This window comes from Coptis chinensis, chromosome 7, assembly GCF_015680905.1.
Source record: "Coptis chinensis isolate HL-2020 chromosome 7, ASM1568090v1, whole genome shotgun sequence".
NCBI lineage: Eukaryota > Viridiplantae > Streptophyta > Magnoliopsida > Ranunculales > Ranunculaceae > Coptis > Coptis chinensis.
In genome coordinates, this window is record NC_141462.1 from 48690565 (window position 1) to 48710096 (window position 19532).

General features: G+C 37.4%; 1 long non-coding RNA gene across 1 annotated transcript in view; it reads right to left on the reverse strand.

The window, feature by feature from the left end:
* The window catches only part of LOC147487784 (uncharacterized), a 60126-nt gene extending 42273 nt beyond the window's left edge, over window positions 1-17853 (reverse strand). The window contains exons 1-2 of the long non-coding RNA XR_015202135.1: window positions 17813-17853; window positions 17657-17712 (exon numbers count right to left, since the gene is read on the reverse strand). This is a non-coding gene — a long non-coding RNA (uncharacterized LOC147487784). The remainder of the gene's footprint in view (window positions 1-17656; window positions 17713-17812) is intronic.
* Between the last annotated feature and the right edge of the window lie 1679 nt (window positions 17854-19532).

Consider the following 19532-nt stretch of genomic DNA (forward strand, 5'->3'; position numbering starts at 1 on the left):
AGGCATTCGCTTATAGGCATATGTTCAAGGGACATGTGAAAGTTGTCTTTTCTTGGTCATCAATATCAATAATAATCTGAAAATAGCCAGAGTAGCCATCCAGAAACAATAAAAGGCATGACCAGCTAGACGTTCTAGCATCCGATCTATAAATGGTAAGGAAAGTGATCCTTTCGTGTCATAGCATTTAAACGCCCTCAGAATCAATACAGATTCTCCATTTCATAGGACCTTGAGTGACAACATAGTCACCCTTCCCCGCTACGCACCATGGTAATTCCCGACTTCTTAGGAACTACATGAATGGGACTTACCCATTCGCTATCGGAGATTGGGTATATAATACCAAAGATCCAAGTCGCAAAGACTTCTTCCCTAACCACCTCTTTCATGGCAGGGTTCAAAGCGACACCGAGGTTCATGAGAAGTCTTCGCTATCCTCCAAATGTATACGATGAGTGCAGACATTAGGGTCGATGCCCTTAATGTCAGCTAAGGACCAACCAATCGCAGACCGATGTTCCCTAATCACCCTTATTAAAGATGTCTCTTCATCTTTAGATAACAAAGAAGATATAATTACCGGATGACTACCATCCGGATCAAGTTGTATATATTTTTAATTCGGGAAGAGGTTTAAGCACCGGGGTGGGTGGAAAATCAATAGATATTTCGTCCGGGTCCTCATTTTGCATAATGAATACCGCCGGTAGCAAGTCTTCATAATCGTGTATGGAGCAACCGACGGGTCTACAATTGGTGTGGACTCTAGGATGGTGTTGACTTCCTCTAAGTAGGAGTCATTTACAAAATCGAAGTTCCAAAAAGAAAGGAATTTGTACATATTGTTTTCGTGAAACGTGTTGTTAAAATAATCTTGAGCTAAACTCTCGATCATGCTAACCTCCCCATCTATGCAGACGAATCCGGTAATCTGTTTCATCATTTTAAAACATTTACCTCGGCAGAAAGATGGCCAAAAGATAAGGACATCTTTCCATCGCGACAATTTATAAGCGCATTGGCAAATGCCAAGAAGCGGGCCCTAAGATGATCGGTCACGAGTCATTAGCTTACTTTCAGATCGAGGATAACAAAATCAGCAGGATAGTAGAAATCTCAACCTTAACAAGCACGCTTTTCCACTACACCTTTAGGATACTTAATTGACCGTCCGCTAATTGCAACGCTATTTTTGTAGGTTGCATTTCCTGTAGACCTATTTTTGTTTATACAAGTAATACGGGGAGTAAGTTAACACTCGCCCGTGTCTAATAAAGCGGTCGTCGTTGGGAATCTCCTAAGGTGCATTTTACAAGAGGGATCGACCGTGGTCCTTGTACTTAACAATTCCATTATTTTCGGATAAAGTTGGGAACCGCTCAGTTAAAAAGGCGCCTTTGGGTATGTTCGCCTTACGCCTAGTAGTGCACAACTCTTTAAGAAACTTAGCGTGGTTAGGAAGCTTTTAATAGCTTCGAGAAAAGGAGGTTTATCGTTAGATTCTTGAAAACGCTCCTAATTTCCTCAAAGTTTGTATCCCTAGTTAGCATGGCTAATTTTGAGGGAACGGTGGTTTCGCTTCTATATTTCGCGATATGGCTCTACTTGGTCGTGTAACCTTGGCTTTCGGTTTCTTTGGTTGTGGTTTAACCGGGTACCTCTACCGTGGTAGGCTCCTCGGTTTCTATTTCGGGTATCTAGTTCGATATCCGGTGTAGGAGTAATCGATGGGGTAACTATAGGAGCGATTACTTTGTTATCAACCACTCTTCCGAACGGAGAGTGGTGATGGCATTTAGGTCACCTACGATTGTAGTTTCCGTACTAGAATTACCGTTTACCTCAAAGGTCGTGTTTTGCTGTTTTAGGGTTTGGTATAGCTTGACTGAAACACGCCTTTTGGTTGGGCTTTCTCTTGGGCTAACTGTTGTATGCCCCGATTTATTGATTGTAAGATCTGCTCGTTTGATTTAGTCATTGATTGGAAAAGTTGTTGGGTAACCTCAGATAAAGGCGTCGATACGATCCGGTTGTGTAGGTGTAGTAGTCACGGGTGGTGCGATCGAACTATCTCTCGTTGATTATTTATGGGTGGGTTGTGATAGTTATTATTATTAACCTAACGATACCTCTATTGGTATTATAATTATTATAATTATTTTGACCTTGTGCTTGACTTTGCCTAGGTTTAAACTTTGGTTGTTATAATTATTATAATTCCCTTGACTTTGTCCTTGTCCTTGTCTAAGTGAAGCTTGGTTATAATTGTTTGCTTGCCTAACGTTTTGATTATTGTACCACGGAGGTGTAACTTGTTGATTATTTCTCCAACCTGAAGTTGGGATGTTGTCTCCAAGTTAGGAATAGGATAGTTATTAATAGAGTAAACATTATCCCGCTCGGTGGTTGTTGTTCATAAGCTAGAGGACAATAATTGTCGTGGTGCTCGGACTCAAACAGAAAGTACATGGGTTGGAGTTTACATTCATGACGGGATAGGCTTTTGTTGAACGTAAATAGCCTCCACTTTTTAGTTAGAGATTCGAGTAAATTTTTAAGTTCGGATCGGTTTTATTCTCAAACATACCGGCTTTGCTTTGATCGCTGAAGAAGAACTAGCGAGCCGGGGATATCATCACTCCCCAATTATTATTCCGTTTAGTTTGGTCTTCTAAAATTTGTAAGCCTCCGGCTCCTTTACTTAGGAAACTACCCCAATCATTATGTCAAGGACTTCTTTATGGTGATGTTGAAGTCCTTTGAAAAAGGCACGAACTAACGTGTCTTTTGCTAGGTTATGGTGTGGACACTCTATAAGGAGATCGGTGAAACGATTCCATGCCTCAGAAAATGATTCATGAGGGTTCTGTCGGAAGAAATGAATCTTGGAAAGCATTTCATCCGTCTTTAGGGGTGGGTAAAAATGTTCCATAAACAGCTGAACAAGTTTAGCCCACGAGTCCACAGAATTAGGCGCTTGGGCAGTTAACCAAGACGCCGCCTTATCGGCTAATGTGAAAGGAAATACCCTTAGTTTAATCTGTTCCGTACCAACCGTAGGATGGTGGAATGTTGTAAGGACTTGTTCAATCCTACGCATGTGCTGATAGGGTTTTTCATGGTCTAACCCATGAAAAACGGGTAACAGATTAAATATATTTGGGGGGATTCGAAAATCCCCCGTTGGGTCTGCTAGAACGATGCAAGACTTAGGGCTATCGCTCAAAGCTTTGTAGAAGTCGGAGAGAGGAGTCTCTCTTTCTTCATTTATGTCGTATGGTGTGTGTGATAGTAGTTAGAGGTGTCGTGGGTGGTGTACTAGATAGACTTGTTTGTTGTGGTGTAATTACGTTTGTTGTTTTTGTTCGACCAGACCTTAATCTCATGCAAGACTAAGTTGAGCTTAACTAACATGCAACACTCCAAACAATTCTGATATACTAGTATAAAACCTCTAACCGGAAAATCGCGAGGTATGGAAGAAAGGAATACCCGATAAAAAGCGTCCTTGCTTCGCTTATGAATAGCGTCTTTGTATGCGCGTGTTCAGTGTAATAAGAGATTAGAACACTGAAAAACTTGACAATTCAAGTTTAAATCAAACCGTGGAAATCCCGGAATTTCGTGAGGAGGAGCGCTAATCTTGGGAGCCGAGCCAAGGCAAAGTCGAAGCTCAAGAAGATAAGCGCTGGTCGCTTTTTGGCGATTTGTATTAACGAGAAGTCCAAGAAGATAGCTGGTCGCGCTCTCTTTGAAGCGGCCTTCGTCGTTTTCGCTGAATTTTTCCAAAACTGAAACGGCAACCACAGTATGAATCAAACAAGGGTGGGTGGGTGAAATGGGACTTAAAAATAACTAATTATATTATGAAAACAATGCTAAAGTGCAACTAAGATGGCAGCGGCGCCATTTGATAATTGTAAAATGAATAGTTTACCTACGAAATAAACGATGAATCTAAATGTAAGTAAACTAAACTTCTACTTTTACGTGTCAATTATCAAAGCTTCTACTCTCAATGCGAATTGCACTAAATGGAGTACGAAGTTCGTTCCACTCCTAGTTCTCTAGCATGGATTGTTTTCTAAGTCTAACTAGTCGCTCTTAAGTCAATGAGAGCTTTACGAAATATTATAATACGATACTTAATTAAGATGATTACTAGAAATTAACTACAAATGCTATGGAAATACTATTGTTTGACTCTAGATAAAGGAATTAGAGGGGAATCGAATCCACCTCGAATCCAACTTAATGACCTAGTACAGATTGTGGTATCTCGATTCTTACGTTTTCACGGCAAGAATTCCGAGTCTAATCCCTAGTGTTCATGGCATTTCTACCAAGTACTAACTAGCATGTGAGGTCAGCCCACCCATTCTCATGGCTTAAACGACCTTCTAGAGTGGAATAGATGCTACAACGCGTTTCTATACTAAACAACTAAGGTTTCATCAAGGCTTCATCAACCCCTCTAATGGAGGTTTAGCCTTGAGTCATCAATCTAACATTTACCATTGAATCTAAACTAAACATAATGTGAGAAATTGAGAATTACTTAATTTAGCAATAATGAATCTAATTTAATGGCTTGGAATAAAACAATGACAAGAATTGAATTTAGATCTAAAATGGAAATGACAAATTCAACTTGATAAAAATACTACTTTATTTATCTAATCAATCAAGAACAATGATTCAGAGATTTAATCTAAAACAAAAATTTAAATGGAACTAAAACTGAATTTAATTAATAAAACTAGATCTAGAATTCTATATCTTAATTTAGGTCTAACTAGCTACCATTAACAAAGAGCTAAGCTTTTGTTTTATACATCCAGATCCAAAATTCGTGCATGGGCTTGGAGCCATGGGTTGGGCCAGAATCGTGCCCAAAACCCAATCTTCGATCAAAAAAGCCTCTTCAGCTGCAGTTAGCTTCCACAGACTTTTCGTCCACTTCTGCTCCTCTGATTGGGTCAAGGCTTGGACCATTGCAAAGCTCTTTCGAGCCGGTCGTTTTGACATAAGGTAGGCCTCAATCCGAGGTCTGAGTCCAAAGATATGGCATTCGAAGTTCTCTTTTGCTCCTTTATCTCGCTAAAAGTGGCACATTTCTCAAGATAATGGACTTTGAAGCCCTGCATAAAAACACGTAATCAGTATTAACTCTTACTTATTATTCACATAATTGGTCTAACAGTATGATTATTAAGGGGTTAAAACTACAGTTTTGGGCTCTTATCATCTGGTTCAGGAACAAATGGTGGTTCATTATCTCCTATTTCAATACCATGGCCCATATAAGCATCAACAAAGTTCCCTATTCCAAGCCCTTCTTCCTCGGTGTTTATTTCTTCCATGTTTCCCACCACTGGATGCTCCATCAAAGTTTGCAAGCGCCTTTCACCATGTAAAACCCATACATGGTATGAAAGATCTATACCGTTTAGGTTCAAATGATCTTTGACCACATCATATTCTAGTCAGAACCTATTCCTACAGTTTTTACATGGGCAAGGACAAGTAGACCTGCTCAACTTTGTTTTGTCAAATGAAACAAAATCCCTAACCCTGTCTTCATAAAGTGTGGACCTCTTATTTTTTTCGTCCATCCAAACTTTCTGAATTTGCTCACTCATTCTACAATAAAACATGTTTATATATAGTTAAGGAATTTAAGACAAAATAAGCAAATAAGTTCCAATCATCCGATTATGTGCAAACGTATAGGTAACACTTAAACACTCATATGTACTGTCAACAACCATACTATACTATGTAACTGATAAAGTTAAATTGATAGTTTTACTCACGAATAAATGATGAAACTTAAACGTAAATAAAACTAAAACTTTTCTAAGTCTGAGGGATTATTTATCAAAGATATCTACTCTCGATACTATTGAAATAGAGTTGGAATAGAAGATTCGTTCCATTCCAAGTTCTTTAGAATTTGCGTTTCCTAAGATTATCAATCCTACCAAAGTCAATGAGAGTTTTACGAATTTATACTACGATACAAATTATACTAAAATACTTAACTATGATAATTCAACTACGACAATACTAAATTGATACAATGATAAGGAATTAGGGGGGATTGATTCCACCTTAACTCGACTTAATTTACTAACGAAGAATCATCGTAATCCGAATTGAACTGCTTTCGCATTACAATTGGTTCTTTCCTAATCCCTAGTTGTTCATGGTAATCTTTACCAACTAACATCTAGCATGTGAAACAATCAAACACATTCTCATGGTGAACTAATCATTTTCTAGAATGGAATGGAAATTACGACTACTCTAAGGTAACACAAATCAAGCTTCATCAAGGCTTCTTCAACCCCCTCTAATGGAGGTTTAGCCTAAAATCATTATGCTATCATTTCCTAATGAAATTAAACAAGACATGGTATAAAGATTCTAACTTTGATTATTTGAATTCAAATGGAAACTACTCATGTAAGATTTGATTTAAACTAATAATGACAAATGACTAAATCTAGGAATTGAAACTACAATGATTAATGAAATGAAACTATATTACGAAGATCAAACTACTTTATTGATCTAATAAATAAATAACAATTGATTCAAATACTAAATTAAAACAAGATAATAAAAACTAATTAATAAACTAATTAATGGATTCTCAAAACTAGATCTAGATTATTCTCTAATGACTACTTGCTACCTAAAAGTACTTGTTTCTTAAGAGTTAAGTCTTGTGTCTTGAAATGGAGGATACTAGATCTACATTATCGTACTTGGGCTGAGGAGACATGTTTTGGGCCGGAAAATCGCGCCCAAAACCCAATTTCTTCAGTCCACAGAGGCCTTTTCAACTGGATTTTGCTTTAATAAATGTTTCATCCACTTTTGCTACTCTGATTGGGTCAAAGCTTGGACCATTGGAAAGCTCTTTCCAAGCTGGTCGTTTTGACATAAGGTAGACCTAATTCTGAGGTCTGAGCCTAAAGATACGGTCTTTGGAAGTTCTGCTGACTTTTGTGTGTTGTTTCTGCCCGCGTTGACTTTGACTTTTCAGCTTTGACCGGGCTTTACAAAGGCTTTTTCTCCTTGAATCTTGGCTTTTAATCACAAAACTTCTTAGCAACCAACCCTTACTCTTTTATCTCGCTAAAGTGACACATTTGTGCACATAATTGACTTCAATGCCTGGAATACATAAAAGCACGTACTCAGCATTAACTCTTATTTATTACTCGCATAATTTGTCTAAAAGTATTATTGTTAAGGGGTTAAAACTACATTTTTGGGTTCTTATCAAACCACCCCCAAATAGCATTTTGCTTGTCCTCAAGCAAATATGAGAAATTAGAATAAGTGACCAAAAATGGAGTTCTAACTACTCTCATTTCGCCGAGTGCGATTGCATTGACCATATGCAACAAGGCCTTAAACCACTAGGAATTCCCTAGTGGATGAGTTATAGCCTCGTGAGAGTTTTCCAGTGAAAGTACTCACAACCTTCATCTATACTACAACGACTAAGAAATAAAACTATTGTTTCCTTATTTATGCTCCCAATTATCTATATATCTCACTAGCAATGAATAAAGAATAATCAAGTCGAAACCTAGGCTAATATATACATAATAATCAATCATCTATGAATAAGCATATATATAATGAGTAATTCTATGTAGTGCACTAGCAGGTCCGTTTTGAAAACTCGGAATAGCGTCCTTAAGTAGGTCCTTACATAAATGTCAAGACAAAAATACTCTGATTTTTCCGCTCAAGTTTTGCTACTCCAGTTTGCAGTGGGCACACTCTACCTTATAATCTCAATAACACACAAGGAAGCCGGAGTCGATCAAACACATCTGCCACTTACTATCATACTAACCTATTCCTAATTGAGCTAGAGGTCTTTATTAGGTGTTGCGGGGATTAGAAGATGGTTTAAGAAGGAAGGAAATGGATATTCAAAACGGACAAGTCTGAGATAATAGAGTCTTCATATTATGTAACTAGAGAAAACCTTGTTATTTAGTTTTGCTTCTACACTTTGTTTCCATCTTTAGCCATATTTTTTCCTTTTTCTTTGGCTTTTGATTCCTTTGATTCTATTTTTGGAGTTCTAACTCTTTATTTTTTTTTTATGTATTTATTATTTGTTTTTTTTATTTGGATGGAAACTTTCTTTTCTTATCTGAAGCGACTAACAAATTCTTGATTTCAAAGGTCTTTCTCTTTTCTATTCTCCATCTCTATTCTCAGACTCATTTAAAGAATTGGTAGGCTGATTTTTATTTTTATTTTGTTTTGTTTTTGTAACAGGGTAAAGGATTTGCAGTTTATGAAAGGCTAAAGAAAGGCTCAGAGGGGCCACTAGCGGAAAATAATTCATAGGTTTGAATTTCTGGCTATATCGATCTAAAAAGGGCCTAAATTCTCGCTTAGGATATGGTATAGTGATCAAATAAGTGGACGTGTGATTTCTCTATTCGGATTTTATTTCTCCCTTGTGTCATTTTTCAAATGTTTCACTCATATAAGGCGTTAGACTATATTCTCATAGGAATTGTAGAATAAGTACTCTAGCCTAGATTTCAGAAACTTACTGCCAAACAATCATAGATACTCATATAATATATTTATAGATAGATGCAAAGATTATTACCTACATATTAACCTAAGTTTCTAAAAATTATTCTAAAGCAAAAGCTACGTGAGACTTCTAGATTATTCAGAGCATAGAGAAAGAAAACAATACCAATATTCCTAAGTGTATAGCATAACGTTTTATTTATATTTTTGAAATTTTTGAATTTTTACTTGAAAACAAGTGCATATTATACATATCTATATCCTAACAGATGCCTTAATTACACGTGTTTCTATGCCCCCCTTCCCCCCGCAAAACAAGAAGCATGCTTTGTTCTCAAAGTATTTAAATAAAAAGGGTAGAGAAATACCATGGAAACGCCTGAAATTATTGAACATCTGCAAAACAAAGTTAAAACATACTAATATAGAAAAAGAAAAACAGACACAGCTCTATATGAGTTCCACCCGTTATGAGGTTAACAAGAATCAAATTGCTTGGGACATAAGCAGACACTAACTGAAACTAAAAACTTACCTTAACTCCCGTTTAAGCATCATCCTCATCCTCTTCAATAAAGAAATGAGGTTCCTTCGCATCCTGCCACGCCATGATGATTTGACAGGCTTCACGCCACTTATCGTCTACTATAGCTAATCTGTCAAGCACTACTTGGTCGGATGGGGTGAAAGGTGCAACCTGATGAGGTTGTATCCTCCACCCTTGCCAAGTCATTGCACGGAACAATCAAATAATACAATTGGTGGGTCTCACAATGTCGACCCCAACCCAATCCATGAAGCAGGCACAAAAAATAGGAAAGAAACATAGCATAATACGGCAAATTAAAACAGGTATAAGAAGGTACTTATGCCTCTTGCTATGGGCTCGGGCTAAACTAGACATTAAGGTCTGGGGAATATCATAGAGTGTACGTCCCCCAGCTAAAGTAAGGAAAATATCACAAGTTTTGTCATTCACAGAAGAATAACGCTATTCCCCTCTATTGTTTAGCATGATCCAAAACATAACAGTGCCCACGTTCATGGACAGGCTACTAAGGGCGACGTTATAATCCCCTTGGTCCTATATCCTAAAGATTTCTCCCCCGTAATGCTCATGCAAATCCTCTTAGTTATACATGTACATATTATCTACCAAATAGGCCCATGAGTCTTGTATTTCAGCAGGCATAGCAAGTCCAAGAACAAACATTAGCAAGAACCTGGAAATTTTCATCGATTCATCCCCGATGGTGATGGAGAACACTTGTTCTCCAACTGGTCTATCAAAGAACTTACAATTATCATAAAAATAAGATGTAAGTGCGGGAGAATAAAGTTCATCAAGTCTTACCATTAGCGCTTCTCAGCCTACGTGTATGATAACCTAGCGAAACCAAGCACCATAAGCGTCACTTTGGAACAAATCTTCAAAAGACTGTTCTGGTATGATACAAATGGATGTCATCACAACACTACTTTCCAGAACAGCTGCAACCGATCCTAGAACAACCCACAAAAATTTGGAATTTTTCGCGCCTAAGGAGGTCAGGGCGCGGGGTGCGCTCTGACTATGAACGAGTTCTAGGCACTTAGGCACAGGGAGCGCTCACTTTTTGCCTGAGATGGGCATCGGTCGCGCTCAGGTGAATTTCGAGTTCTAGACACTTAGGCACAGGACGCTCTCACTTTTTGCCTAGGATGGGCGCGGGTCGCGCTCAGGTGATTTTCGAGTTCCAGGTGGTTCAAGCGCAGGTGGCGCTCAACTGAGGCATAGGCGCGCTCCGTGCAGCTGAAGTGCTAAAGTGAGAAGGAAAAAGGGAAACTTGGGAGTGAAAGCTGAGAGATGAAAGTGGGATATAGTGTGGGTTGTGAGTGTAGAATAAAAGAAGTTTATATAGGTTGTGAGCTTCCAAAACGAATCGGCAAGTTGCCAAAAAGTTTTAAGGCAATTGTTGAAAACAAAATATTTCTGAAAGCGAAAATGGAAACAGCCCATATTCTTGATTCTAAAACAAACCTAATATCTTTTAGATTGAATTTAGAGTAGTAACTTCTAAACTCTTTTAGATTTCATCCTACCACCATATCTACTCATAGCCTGCCAATATCGGCAATATTCCCAACAATCACTCCAAAACAAATTCTAACATTGAAGATCATATAAAAATCATGCTAGAATAAATAATACCACCCCCAAACAACTCGGGACGGTGGGAAATGTCTCGAAATGCATGAATAACGTAAGTTATGCGTACGAATGAAAACTAAATGCATAGGTAATGTCAACCCAAATCAAATTACGATTAAACGACATAAGTACAAAAATGGAAAGTTGAACAAACAAGGACAGAAAACCCAACACCCCACCCCCAAACAAATTTTTGGCAACGAAGTTTGAAAATTTGTTATAACGTGGGCCTTTTGAAGTCAGATTCCCGAGACTTCCTAGATTACTATTTTTATGGTTTTGATATTTTTTTACTATTTATGAATAAGATTTAATATAAGAAAAACGAAAAACAATTAAGACATAATTCACACCATAGAAGAACATGACTCAAAAACTGAGAAAACATGCAAGAGTGGAAAACGTGAATTATGTTAAACATGGAATGCACCCCCAAACAGAATCAAGAACCAAGATTTTCTACTACGCAACTTATTGAAATGAAAGCGAAGTCTGATAGATCTACAACATAACCGAGCATGCACCTTCTTTTTCATCTTTGAACGAGAGGGTGTCCAAGTGAATGATCATGAGAAAATGGATGTTTATGGAAGATATGTTAGATATGGATAAGTTTTAGAAGTAAGGAATGGAAAAAATGAGAATGTGGGTTTAGCACAAAACTCATTCATGGTGTAGGTGGGAACTGTCTCAATCCTAAAAATGAAAGTGTCAAGTGCCTTTCCCTTGGAAATTATTTCTGTATTAAGAGGATTTAGAAAATCATTAAGCACAGAAAAAGCAAAAGGGTCAAGTGCAAACTCTAGGTTCCTTTGAAAATGTGGAAGGTAGGGAAAATTGGTGATGGAAGATGAATGAGTGTCAGCTAGAGCTCTCAGGTCTAGATCATTAGAAGCCTTGAGATATGCAAGACATTCCTCAATAGGTGGGTCAAAAGAATCACTGGGATAGAGGGTGAAAAATTCATCTTCCGTCATAGCGTCAGGGGATAAATGGATGTTGGCAGGGTGAGACTCGTGAGGTGGGAAGGAAGAGTTGCAAAAGAGTTAAAGGAAATCTTTCTCAATTTCATCTATGTCCAAGGAGTCCTTGTCAAAGTTGGAACTTCCAAAGGAAAGGAATTTGTGCATCTGGTCATCCGAAACATGGTTTTGAAATAATCATGAGCTAAGCTCTCGATCATGCTAACCTCTCCATCGATATTCGTATCTAGAAATTGATTGATCATTTTAAAAACACTGACCTCAACAGAAATATGGCCAAAGGAGAAGGACATCGAACTATCGCGGTAGTTCATAAGAGCGTTGGTAATTGCCAAGAAAGGGCGCCTTAAAATGATCGGAACAGAGTCGTTAGCGACTTCTGTATAGAGGATAACAAAATTCGTAGGATAGTAGAAATCATGAACCTTAACCAACACATTTTCCACTACACCCTTAGGATACGTGATAGACCTATCAGCTAATTGCAACGTCATTGTTGTAGGTTGCATTTCCTGTAGACCTATTTGTTTATATAAATAATAAGGGAGTAAGTTAACACTCGCCCCCAGGTCTAATAAAGCAGTGGTCTTATGAGTATCCCCTAAAGTGCATTATACAGTAGGACGACCAAGGTCCTTATACTTAACGATTCCATTGTGTTCCATTAAAGTTGGAAACTGTTCAGTTAAAAAGGCGTCTTTTGGAATCTTTGTCTTAAGCCTTTTAGTGCACAACTTTTGAGAAACTTAGCATGGTGAGGTAACTTTTTAATTGCTTCAAGAAAAGGAATGTTTATTGTTAGATTTTTGAAAACTTCCATAATCTCATCATAATTTGTATCCTTGTTTAACATAGCTAATCTCTGGGGAAACGGTGGTTTCTCTCTATATTTAGCGTATGAATCAACTGGATGTCTAACATTGGCTTTCTGTTTCTTAGGTTGTGGTTTAACTGGTACCTCTACAGGGGTAGGATCTTCAGTTTCTTTGTCGGTATCTAGTACAATATCTACTGTAGGGACCACAATTGGGGTAACTATAGGCATAGTTACTTTGTTATCAACCACTCTTCCATAACGGAGAGTGGTGATGGCATTTAGTTCACCTACGTTCACATTTTCTGTACTAGTATTACTGTTTACCTCAAAGCTGTGTTTGTTGTTTTAGGATTTGGTATCGCTTGACCTGGAAACACACCTTTGGGTTGTACTTTCTCTTGTGCTAACTGCTGTAAGAAAAGTTGGATAGCTTGCAAAATCTGTTGTTGGGTTTGCATAAAGGAGTCGAAACGATCTGGTTGTGGAGGAGTGTTAGCTATGGGTTGTGTGACAGGAACTATGTCACGTTGATTATTAATGGGTGGATTTTGATAGTTATTATTTACCGGAACGATACCTCTATTTGCATTATAATTATTATTGTTATAATTATTATAATTACCCTGACCTTGTGATTGACCTTGTCCTTGTCGTGGTTAAGCTTGGTTGTTATAATTATTATAATTACCCTGACATTGTCCTTGACGTGGTGGAGCTTGGTTGTTATAATTAATGGGTGGATTGTAATTGTTTGCTGGCCTAACATTTTGATTATTATACCCTGGAGGTGTTACTTATTGATTATTTCTCCAACTGAATTTGGGATGTTGTCTCCAAGGGGCGTTAGGAATAGGATAACTATTTATTGAGCAAACGTTATCTTGTTGTAATGTTTGTTGTTCATAAACGAAAGGACAGTAGGAGTCGGGATGCTCTGGACTCAAACAGAAATTACATGGATTAGTGTTGACATTCATGACGGGAATAGGCTTCTGTTGAACAGAAATAGCCTCTACCTTTTTAGTGAGAGATTCGATTAAATTTTTAAGTTCAGGATCGGGTTTCATCTTAAACATACCGGCGGCCTTAACTGTTGTAGAAGAACTAGCGGAGAGGGAGATATCGTCACTACCCCATTATCATCACTCCTTTACTGAGGAAACTACCCCCATTCATTATGTCAAGAACCTCTTTGTGGTGGTGTAACAGTCCCTTGAAAAAGCCACGAACTAACGTGTCTTTCGCGAGATTATGGTGTGGACACTCTATAAGAAGATCGGTGAAACGATTCGAAGCCTCTGAAAATGATTCATGAGGATTCAGTCGAAAGAAATGAATCTTGGAAAGCATTTCATCTGTCTTCAGGGGTGGGTAAAAATATTCCATAAATAGTTGAACAAGTTTAGCCCACGAGTCCACAGAATTAGGCGCTTGGGCAGTTAACCAAGATGTTGCCTTATCGGCTAAGGTGAAAGGAAACACTCTCAGTTTAATTTGTTCAGCACCAACCATAGGATGGTGGAATGTAGTAAGGACTTGGTCAATCCTACGCATGTGCTGATAAGGTTTTTCATGGTCTAACCCATGAAAAACGGGTAACAAATTAAATATATTTGGGGGGATTCGGAAATCCCCTACTGGGTCTGATAGAATGATGCAAGATTTTGGGCTATCGTTTAAGGCTTTGTAAAAGTCAGAGAGAGGAGACTCTCTTTCTTCAGCCATTATTTCAGGTGTGGTGTGTGGTATATTAGCTAGAGGTGTAGTGAATGGTATACTAGAAAGGCGTGTTTGTTGATGTTGTCGGTTGATTACGTTAGGCTTTTCCTTCGGCCTGACCTTAATCTCATGCAAGGCTAAAACCAATCTTAACTAAACACGACAACACTCCAAACAATCCTGATATGCTAGTATGAACCTCTAACAGGAGATGCGAGGTGTGGAAGAAAGAAGTACCTGAATGCCTCCTTGCTTTGCTTATGAATAACATCTTGTATATGCAAGCTCAGTGTATTTAACAAGTTAGAACACTTAATAACTTGAAGGAATGGAAGTTTGAACTAACCTGTGGAATCGGGCGGTTCAGAGTGGAGGGCGCAGGTCGTGCTCAGAATCAGCCTAGGTAGGGAGCGGGTAGCGCTCAGGTCTAACTCGAGCTCCAGGCGCTTCAGTGCGGGGGGCACTTGAACTTTGCCTTATCAAGGGGCGGGTTGCGCTCAGGTAAAACTCTAGTTCCAGGCGCTTCAGCGCTGGGGGCGCTAGAGTTTTGCTTTGGCAAGGCGCAGGTCGCGCTCTGGTAAAACTCAAGTTCCAGGCGCTTAGGCGCGGGGGGTGCGCGAGTTTTCTTTTGGCAAGGCGCGGGTCGCACTTAGGTAAAACTCAAGTTCCAGCTTTTAGGGGCTCGCTCGAGTTTTACCTTAGTAGGGGCTCGGTGGCGCTTCAGTCATATTCCTCTAGCGAGGAAAACTTAGTTCTGAAACAAACAAATAGAATCAAACAAAGGTGGGTGGGTTATGGGACTTTGGAAGACTAACAATACTAAAGGGAACTAAGATGGCAGTGGTGCCATTTGATAAAGTTAAATTGATAGTTTTACTCACGAATAAATGATGAAACTTAAACGCAAGTAAAACTAAATTTTTTTTTTAAGTCTGAGGGATTATTTATCAAAGATTTCTACTGTCGATACTATTGAAATAGAGTTGGAATAGAAGATTCGTTCCATTCCTAGTTCTTTAGAATTCGTGTTTCCTAAAATTATCAATCCTACCAAAGTCAATGAGAGTTTTACGAATTTATACTACGATGCAAATTATACTCAAATACTTAACTACGATAATTCAACTACGACAATACTAAATTGATACTATGATAAGGAATTGCGAGGGATTGATTCCACCTTAACTCGACTTAATTTACTAACGAAGAATCATCGTAATCGGAATTGAACTGCTTTCGCATAACAATTGGTTCTTCCTAATCCCTAGTTGTTCATGGTAATCTCTACCAACTAACATCTAGCATGTGAAACAATCAAACCCATTCTCATGGTGAACTAATCATTTTCTAGAATGGAATGGAAATTATGACTACTCTACGCTAACACAAATCAAGCTTCATCAAGGCTTCTTCAACCCCTTCTAATGGAGGTTTAGCCTAGAATCATTATGCTATCATTTCCCAATGAAATTAAACTAGACATGGTATAAAGATTCTAACTTTGCTTATTTAAATTCAAATGGAAACTACTCATGCAAGATTTGATTGAAACTAATAATGACAAATGACTAAATCTAGGAATTGAAACTGCAATGATTAATGAAATGAAACTATATTATGAAGAACAAACTACTTTATTAATCTAATAAATAAATAACAATTGATTCGAATACTAAATTAAAACAAGATAATAAAAACTAATTAATAAACTAATTAATGGATTCTCAAAACTAGATCTAGATTATTCTCTAATGGCTACTTGCTACCTAAAACTACTTGTTTCTTAAGAGTTAAGTCTTATGTCTTGAAATGGAGGAGACCAGATCCACATTTTCGTGCATGGGTTGAGGAGTCATATTTTGGACCGGAAAATCGAGCCCAAAACCCAATTTCTTCAGTCCACACAGGCCTTTTCAATTAGATTTTGCTTCAATAGACTTTTTGTCTACTTCTTCTCCTCTGATTAGGTCAAGTCTTAGACCATTGGAAAGCTCTTTCCAATCCGGTCGTTTTGACATAAGGTAGGACCAATTCTGAGGTCTGAGCCCAATGATACGGTCTTTAGAAGTTTTGCTGACTTTTGTGTGCTGTTTCTGCCCGCGTTGACTTTGACTTTTCGATTTTGACCGGGCTTTACAAAGGCTTTTTCTCTTTGAATCTTGGCCTTTAATCACATAACTTCTTAGCAACCAACCCTTGCTCCTTTATCTCGCCAAAGTGACACATTTATGCACATAATTGACTTCAATGCCTGTAATACATAAAAGTACGTAATCAGCATTAACTCTTATTTATTACTCGCATAATTTGTCTAAAAGTATTATTGTTAAGGGGTTAAAACTACAATTTTGGGCTCTTATCAGTAACCACAAAAAAATGGGGTTTTCTTATTTTTTTCCTGTAATACTTAACAGTTAACACTTTAAACATTAAGTGAGACCAAAGGGGTACTACTGCAATTGAGAAAACTTCAGAGTTTGGTTAACTCCGGATCAGACGACAGGGTACACGACTACGTTATTTGGTAGTGTTAATTTATGTTGTCTTCACTTGAACAAGGAAATCATTGACTTGGCTAAATCACCTTCAAGTGCAGGATTTTCAAGAGAAAATAAGCATATAAATATTCCTCTCAAGAATGAATGGAATTTTAAGTGAAAATCTCCCAAGGAAATTGATCGAGCAAGTGCAAAGGTAGATAGAAACTTCCCATCTAACAAAAAATGAGTGTAATTTTAAATTCCCTAACTCATCGATGAGGTCTGTGAACACAAAGTGTAACATACAGAGTCCATTTTTATTAAAGGTTGAGAGGTTTCAGAAGTTCAGCAGAGTGTGACATAGATAGTCTATTTTTATTCACCCAAGCTTTTCATTTTAGTCATATTTAAATTGACAAACGAATATACTACACTAGTTAAACATTTAGCAGATTGAACACTTAGTAAGAAGAGACAACATCAACGACAGCAGGCACCTTCAAAATCTCAAAATATTGAACCCCATATCATAAATTCGACAAAGAACGATTAAAAGTAAACCATTGGTTAAAACCAAACTATTAAAAAATCATAAAATAATAGTCAAAAATGGTTATCAGTACTTTCTGAGCAAAAAAATCATAAAGCCCTCAGCTTTTGGATTGATATCTGAATTAGAACCATTAGAAAGAGATATAAAGTTGTTAAATAGAAAACTCAGAAATCATTCTTTGGCAAATTTACCATCAAAATTCACTCTTTTACATATTAAAAACAATCTTGTACTGATTCATTGAAAACCAGCATAATAACCAATAATCAACTAATAAAATTAAATATGTTCAGCAGATAATGAAAACCCTAAACATCAACTACTCACCTCGGTTAAAGAGAATCTTTTCTTCAGTAGATCGAAAAAATGAAAATCTCGAAACCCTAGACATACAAAACCAAAACCAAAATCAAAACCTTAAATAATTTGTAGGAGGAAAAAGAGAAGACGGACGAGAAGGAAGACGAGGATAGAGCAATTTACCGAGTGAAGAAGAAGTCCACAGCAGCAGTGGCAGCACCACTTGACCTTACCTCTTTTTGTGTTTATGAGATGGTATATGGATGATGTAGATAGATGATGGTCATTGAACAAATAGAAGTGTGTCAAAACCTAATTATCCCTCAATAAGTAAAGGATGAGTAGGGTATCGTTCCACTTTTAAGTGTATGTTTATATGAAGGACAGGATTGGAAAGGGGGTTTGAGGGATTAAAAACTATGATTATAGATATTGTAGATTCTAATGCTAAACTAAACTAAACTAACTAAACTATTGAGAATTTATAAGAGAGGAAATTCAAGAGATTAGAATCCACCAATACTTTTGATTCAATGATCTTTTGCTTCATGGTTGTTCTCACGAGTGGACTACAATTAGGCAATCGAGCGAGTGCCGATGCCCTCTTGGACAAAACATCACTAACAAATAACTCTACTTAAGGTTGTTCTTATGTTCATGTTACAAGTATCTTCTTTCCTTTTATGTGAGCATGGGCAGCTATTCAATGAATCACCATCTAAGGTAAACACAAGGAATACTTCCCTTACTCTAAAGTATTACACAACTAGAAGAAAAGTAGAGAATAATAGTATAATATTTAATTACAATAAATAAAACCTTATTCTAGCATTATATTCAATTGCAATAAATAAAAACATGTCACTAGCAAATATTCAATTGCAATAAATAAAACCCTAAACTAGCATGATATTCGATTGCAATAAATAAAAATCTTAATTTATACTTCCATCCCCTAGTCTGGACAATGGAACTAATAACTAAAAAAATAAAAAACTAACTTGATTGAAGAACACCATAAACCAGAAGAATCATTAAACTTTAAGCACCGGCTTCATCTCCTCCCTTGAAGGAGAAGATTAGTCTTCCATAAAGAAGGAAGAACACGAAGAACGAGAAGAAGAAGAGTCGAAGAGCATAAGACTAGAAAGACTAACTTATTAGGACTCGGCTAGTTAAAACTGAATCTTTTATTATTAATCTCTCTCTGCCTCAAGTTCTAGAGACAAAAATATAATTGAATTGGCAAATTACATGAACCACTTAGGTCCTCTATTTATAGGGGTTACAATGAGTTCTAGAAGCATTCCAAACCGCCATTTGTTTCCTAATACAAATTAACTTCTTTCAGAGTCTAAATTCGTCTCCAAAACTGAGAAAGAATTAGCTACAGTGTCGTTTTATGAGTCTGGACTCTTGATCCATGTGTCCCAGATGTGAGAATTGAGTCTGGACTCACGATCCATGAGTTTCAGACGCGGAAGTCTATTTTCCCTCTTTTGCTCCATCCTTCTATCCTCTTTTGTGGGCTTTGGTCAAAGCAACGAATCCTTTGGCCTTGGGCTTCCAAATAGGCTTTAAAATAGGTCCAAGTCGCATCTTTAATAGCTTTAATTCCTTGTCCTTCTCCATGATTGTCCACGAGCTTCCCATGTGATCTTTAATGCTCCGAATTGCTCCGTTTTACTCCTTTTTCTCTAATATTCCACAAAACTCTCTTTTTCACCTGTGGAATCATAGAACATAACTTACAAATACTATTAGTCCATTAAGAAGGCTAAACAAGAGGCATAATCGAGGGTTAAATTGCACTTTTTGAGCACTTATCACAACTCCCAACTAGCCTTTTGCTAGTCTCTTAGCAAATAAGATAAAAAATAGATAAGTGATCAAAATCACATCC